Source organism: Heterodontus francisci, unplaced genomic scaffold (assembly GCF_036365525.1).
Source record: "Heterodontus francisci isolate sHetFra1 unplaced genomic scaffold, sHetFra1.hap1 HAP1_SCAFFOLD_102, whole genome shotgun sequence".
In the NCBI taxonomy this organism is placed as follows: Eukaryota; Metazoa; Chordata; class Chondrichthyes; order Heterodontiformes; family Heterodontidae; genus Heterodontus; species Heterodontus francisci.
In genome coordinates this window covers 2,381,739-2,388,769 of record NW_027140380.1, presented here as the reverse complement: position 1 = coordinate 2,388,769, position 7,031 = coordinate 2,381,739, and the positions used below count along the sequence as shown (strand labels likewise).

General features: G+C 44.3%; 1 non-coding gene across 1 annotated transcript; it reads left to right on the top strand.

Moving 5' to 3' along the window:
- Window positions 1-784: 784 nt before the first annotated feature.
- On the top strand, window positions 785-866 carry trnas-gcu (transfer RNA serine (anticodon GCU)). Its single transcript has one exon. It is a non-coding gene; the product is annotated as a tRNA-Ser (tRNA).
- Window positions 867-7,031: the final 6,165 nt, after the last annotated feature.

The following is a 7,031-nucleotide window of genomic DNA, read 5'->3' as shown; positions in this document are numbered from 1 at the left end:
GACAGTTAAACAGATGATCTGTTGGGGCATTATTCAATCCAAGGTTTCAGCAACATTTAATCTCCCTTTTTGGTGAAATTCTCTGTTATTTGCAACGTTTTTTATCAGCTTTGATGGGCGAGTGAAAAAACTGAAAAAATTGAACAGCTCCATCCTTTCTTTTCTTCCTTCTTCTCTTCTTTCCATCAGTTTCTCTTTTCTGTCCCAGATCAATATCATGATGAGAATCCCAATTTAATCTGCTGTTTCTGGTGTTTTATCCATTCCAATCAAAATTTCAACATTCCAATCAAATCTATTTGTTATTCCACAGTGTCTCTCCATTTGTTTTATTCTGTTGTATTCTCTCACAGTCTGTTTGATGATCAATGTTACATCTCACTCTCTGTTCTGGTGAAGATCAGAAGCAGTGATATCTGTTTCCACCACCCGACAAGTCGGCCTGAGGCTGTGCCTCGCTGATCATGTGAAGTTAAAGCAATTCTTCCAGTCAGTTAGTTCAGTTGTCATTTCATGAGAAATTCGGTCATCATGACTTCGTCAGTGACCTAATGGTTCAGGTGTCTGAGTGATGTTAATCATGATGTGATGAAATGATTGTATGTTCCAGTCTTTCCGTGGTGGGTTTTCACACTGAGTAGAAACGTGTTGGACATGGTCTGGAAATGTTTCACACCGCTCCATTCCCAACTTCATTTACTGACAGAAGATATATTTCCATCATTACACAGCTGGCTGCACAGCCAGAATCTGTGCTGAAGGTGACAGCTATGTCTATGCAACTGACAAGGTGGCGGAGAGGTTAAGGCGATGGACTGCTAATCCCTTGTGCTCTGCACACGTGGGTTTGAATCCCATCCTTGTCGCTAGTTTATGAACTGTTCAGTGTATGGTTTATGTGTAAAGTCAGCCTCGAAACCTGTTCTTGTCAATGTCCAGACAGTGATTCCAGAATTGGTTATACTTTATTAAAATTGAGACAGACAATTGGAATTCTTCACCCAAACTGCACTGGAATGAAGATCAAATAGGGATCACGAAACGGAGCAGGATTTTTCCTCCCCACCTTCCTTCCATCTTTACTTTCTCTGGATTTGCACCAAGTGAAAGACAAATGGGAAAATAAAATGGCGAGGGAGCAGATGCAGAAAATTATCCTTTGGCAAGAAATTTATTTTCAAATCTTCTTGATAGATTAAGTGAGTGAGCAATGCTTTGGCAGATGGTGTTTAAAATGAGGTGTCATCTACTACCTACTTTAGATCAGAGTGCTTTTTTGTATGAGGTGCGATGTTAGAAACGGCGGAGGAGCAGAGACCCGAATACTGAATTAATAAAAGCTAGTGGACTGGTAGAAAATAATGTGAAAAGTGAACAGAATATGAAGATTGGAACTCATGTTGCAGTGATATAAAGCTCTGTGCTCCTGAAGTAAATGTCCAAGCCCAGATTGTGGGGAATCTGTGGAGAGTGATTTGGTTTTTATTCATTCTTGGGTGTGAGTATCGCTGATAAGGCTAGCATTTATTACCCATTCCTATTGCCGTTGAGAAGGTGGTGGAGAGCTGCCTTCTTGAACTGATGCAGTCCATATGGTGCAGGAACACCCACAGTGCTATTGGGGAGGGAGTTCCAGGATTGTGACCCAACAACAGCGAAGAAATGGCTATATTGTTCCAAGTCAGGATGGTGAGTGACTTGGAGGGGAACCTGCAGGTAGTGAGTTCCCATGCATCTGCTGCCCTTGTCCTTTGAGGTGGTAGTGGTCACGAGTTTGGAAGGTGCTGTTGAAGGATACTTGGCGAGTTGCTGCAGTGCATATGGAGATGGTACACACTGCAGCCATTGTTTACTGGTTGTGGAGGGATTGAATGTTCAAGGTGGCGGGTGAGGTGCCGATCAAGTGCGCTGCTTTGTCCTGGATGGTGTTGAGCTTCTTGAGTGTTGTTGAGTGGGATGTATTCCATCACACTCCTGACTTGTGCCTTGTAGATGGTGGACAGGATTTGGGGTGTCAGGAGGTGAGATACTCGCTGCAGAATTCGTAATCTCTGACCTGCGCTTATAGCCACAGCATAGATGTGACTGGTCCAGTTACGTTTCTGGTCAAGATGTTGATGGTGGGGGATTTAACGATGATAATACTTCTGAATATCAAAAGGTAGATTTTTTTTTCTCTCTCATTGGAGATGTTCACTGCTTGGCACTTGTGTGGCCAGAAGGTTGCTTGTCACTTATCAGCTCAGGCCTGAATGTTGTTCAGGTCTTGCTGCTTGCAGGCACAGACTGCTTCAGTATCTGAAGAGTTGTGAGTCATCATCTAATATTCCCACTTCTGACTTATGTTGAAGAGAAAGTCGTCAATGAAACAGCTGGGATGTTTGGGTCTCGGACACTACCCTGAGAAACTCCTGAGGCAATGTCTTGGGCTGAGATGATTGGCCTCCACGAACCACAACATCTTGTTTTGGGCGAGGTATGACTTCAACAAGTGGAGAGTTTTCCCCCTGATTCCCATTGATTTCAATTTTGCTGGGGATCCTTGATGCCACACTCACTCAAGGGTAATCACTCTCACCTCTCCTCTGGAATTCCACTCTTTCGTCTCTGCTTGGACCAAGCTGCAATGTGATCATACGAACATAAGATCAGAAGAACTAATAGCAGGAGTAGGCCATTTGGCTGCTCGAGCTTGCTCCGCCATTCAATAGGATCATGGCTGACCTGATCATGACCTCAACCCCACTTTCTTGCCTGCCCACATAACCCTTGGCTATCTTGTAGATAAAAATCTTGAAGACATTCAATGACCCAGCCTCCACTGCTCTCTGCGGTAAAGAATTCCAAAGATTAATGACCCTCTGAGAGAAGAAATTCCTTCTTAAATGAAAAACCCCTAAATCTGAAACTGTGTCCCCTAGTTCTAGATTCCACCACGAGGGGAAACATCCTCTCAGCATCTACCCTGTCAAGCCCCCTCAGAATCTTTTATGTCTCAATACGTTCTCCTTTCATTTTTCTCAACTCCAATGAGTATCGGTCCATCCTACTCAGCTTTCCTCATAAGACAACACCTTCATCACAGGAATCAATCCAATGAACCTTCTCTCAACTGCCTCCAATGCAAGTATCTCCCTCCTTAAATAAAGAGACAAAAACTGTACACAGTACTCCAGGTGTGGTTTCATCAGCACCATGTACATTTGTAGCAAGACTTCTCTACTTTTATACTCCATTCCCCTTGCAATAAAGGGTAACATTCCATTTGCCTTCCTAATTATTTGCTGTACCTGCATGGTAACTTTTTGCGATTCATGTACGAGGACACCCAGATCCTTCTACACCGCAGCATTCTGTAATCTCTCACAATTTAAATAATCTTTTTCTTTTCTATTCTTCCTGCCAAAGTGGATAACCTCACATTTTCCCACATTCTACGCTATCTGCCAAATTATTTCCTGGAGCTGAGAGACCCTGGCAGAACCTAAACTGAGCATCGATGATCAGATTATTGCTAAGTGTGTGGTGCTTGATAGCACTGTTGGTGACATCTTCCATCACTTTGCTGATGATTGATAGTAGACTGATGGGGTGGCAATTGGTCAGATTGGATTTGTCCTGCATTTTTTTTATGGAGAGGGCACACTTGGACAATTTTCCACATTGTCAAGTCGATGCCTGTGTTGTAGCTCTACTGGAACAGCTTGGCTGAGGGTGCAGCTAGTTCTGGAGCACAAGTCTTCAGTACTAGAGCCGGAATGTTGTTAGGGCCCATAGTCTTTGCTGTATCGAGTGCCTTCAGCTGTTTCTTGCCATTATGTGGAGTGAAGCAAATTGGCTGAAAACTGGAAGCTGTGATGCTGGGGACCTCAAGAGGCCGAGATGAATCATCCACTGAGCAATTTCTGACTGAAGATGGTTTCAAATGCCCCAGCTTCACCTTTTGCACTGACGTGCTCGGCTCCACCAACATTGAGGATAGGAATGTTTTTGGGCCCTCCTCATCTGGTTCGTTATTTAATTGTCCACCACCATTCATGACTGGATACCTAGTTTCTCAGGGCAGTGTCCGAGGCCCAACCATTCTCAGCTGTTTCATTGATGGCTTTCTCTTCAACATAAGTCAGAAGTGGGAATGTTCGCTGATGATTCACAACTCCTCAGATACTGAAGCAGTCTGTGCCTGCAAGCAGCAAGACCTGAACAACATTCAGGCTTGAGCTGATAAGTGACAAGCAACATTCCTTGATCGGATCCTGAGGGAGATATCCGTGTGTGGAGCGGCGGGATGTCTGGAGAGTGATTCTGAAGAGGGTGTCTGAGCCTCGAGGGAAGAATCTGTGGAGAGTGATCCTGAAGTGGGTGTCCGAGCCTGGAGTGGCAGGATCTGTGGAGAGTGATCCTGATGAGTGTGAGTAAACCTGGAATGGAAGCTTTCTGTGGAGGTGTAGGAAGAGGCCATTCATTCCCAGTATTCTATAAAGGTTTAGCATAACTTATATGTTTTTACTCTGTGCCTCTATTAATAAAGCCAAGTGTCCTGTTTGCTCTTAGCTACCTTTTCAATCCTTCTGACATTGGTGTACATTGTCTCTCTGCTCCTGCACCCAGTTTAGAATTGTAACGTTTCATTTATATGAGACTGTGCCTCTCTGATCATGTGGAATTAAAGCAATTCTTCCAGTCAGTCAGTTCAGTTGTCATTTCATGAGAAATTCGCTCATCATGACTTCGTCAGTGACCTCATGGTTCAGGTGTCTGAGTGATGTTAATCATGATGTGATGATATGATTGTATGTTCCAGTCTTTCCGTGGTGGGTTTTCACACTGAGTAGAAACGTGTTGGACATGGTCTGGAAATGTTTCACACCGCTCCATTCCCAACAGGCCATGACCTGATGTGATGGAAATTTCATTTACTTACAGAAGCTGCATTTCCATCATTGCACATCTGGCTGCACAGCCAGTATCTGTACTGTCCAAACAGCTGACAAGGTGGTCGAGAGGTTATGACGGTGGCGTGCTCATGCATTTTGCTTTGCATGTGTGGGTTCGGATCCCAATTTTGTCGTTAGTTCATGAAGTGTCTAGTACATTGTTGTGGGGGAGCTTTTGTGGAACGTTGGCCTGGAAACATGTTCCTGTCAATATCTCGCTGGTGATTCCAGAATTGTTTATCCTTTATTAAAATTGAGACAGACAATCGGAATTCTTCACCCAAATTGGACTGGAATGAAGATCAAATAGGGATCACGAAAAGGAGCAAGATTTTCCCCTCCTTCCTGCCTTCCATCTTTACTTTCTCTGGATTTGCACCAAATGAAATACTAATGGGAAAAGCAAATGGCAAGGGAGCAGAAGCAGAACATTATCCTTTGGCAAGAAATTTATTTTCAAATCTTCTTGATAGATTAAGTGAGTGAGCAATGCTTTGGCAGATGGAGTTTAAAATGTGGGGTCATCTCGGACCTACGAAAGATAGATCAGAGTGTTTTTTATAAGGGGTGAGATGTTAGAAACTGGAGAAGCAGAGACCCGAGTGCTGAATCACTAAAAGCTAGTGGACTGGCAGAAAATAATGTGAAAGGCTAATGGAATCTGAAGATTGGAACTCATGTTGTAGTTATATAAAGCTCTGTGCTCCTGAAGTAAATGTCCAAGCCTGGATTGTGGGGAATCTGTGGAGAATGATTTGTTTTTTATTCATTCTTGGGTGTGAGTATCGCTGGCAAGGCTAGCATTTATTGTCCATCCCTAATTGCCCTTGAGAATGTGGTGGGGAGCTGCCTTCTTGAACTGCTGCAGTCAATGTGGTGTAGGAACACCCACAGTGCTATTGTGGAGGGAGTTCCAGGATTTTGACCCAGCAACAGTGAAGAAATGGTGATATAGTTCCAAGTCATGATGGTGAGTGACTTGGAGGTGAACCTGCAGGTGGTGGTGTTCCCATGCATCTGCTGCCCTTGTCCTTCGAGGTGGTAGTGATCACGGGTTTGGATGGTGCTGTCGAACGTTACTTAGCGAGTTACTGCAGTGCATCTTGTAGGTGGTACACACTGCTGCCACTGTGCTCTGGTGGTGGAGGGAGTGAATGTTTAAAGTGCTGGGTGAGGTACCGATGAAGAGGACTGCTTTGTCCTGGGTGGTATTGAGCTCTTTATGTGTTGTTGGAGCTGCAGCTGTCCAGAAAAGTGGAGAGTATTCCATCACACTCCTGACTTGTGCCTTGTAGATAATCGACAGGCTTTGGCATGTCAGGAGGTGAGATACTTGCTGCAGAATTCCCAATTTCTGACCTACGCTAAAAGCCGCAGCATAGATGTGACTGGTCCAGTTTAGTTTCTGGTCAATGGTAACCCCCAAGATGTCGATGGTGAGGGATTCAGTGATGATAATGCTGCTGAGTATTAAAAGGTAGATGGTTTGATTCTCTCTCATTGGAGATGTTCACTGCGTGGCACTTTTGTGGCAACCAAGTCGCTTATCACTTATCAGCTCAAGCCTGAATGTTGTTCAGGTCTCGCTGCTTGCGGACATGGACTGCTTCAGTATCTGAGGAGTTGTGAATCATCACCTAACATTCCCACTTCTGACTTAAGTTGAGGGGAAACTCATTAATAAAACAGCTGAGGATGGTTGAGCCTAGGACACTACCCTGAGAAACACCTGAGGCAATGTCCTGGATTGAGATGATCGGCCTCCACCAACCATAATCATCTTGCTTTGTGCTAGCTAAGACTCCAACAAGTGGACAGTTTTCCCCTGATTCCCATTGATTTCAATTTTGCTAGGGATCCTTGATGCCACACTCACTCAAGGGTAATTACTCTCACCTCTCCTCTGGAATTCCACTCTTTTGTCTCTATTTGGAACAAGCTGCAATGAGATCATAAGAACAGAAATAGTAGCAGGAGGAGGACATTTGTCCCCTCGAGCCTTCTCCGCCATTCAATAGGATCATGGATGATCTGATCATGGCATCAACCCCACTTTCTTGCCTGCCCCCCATAACCCTTGACTTCCTTGTAGAT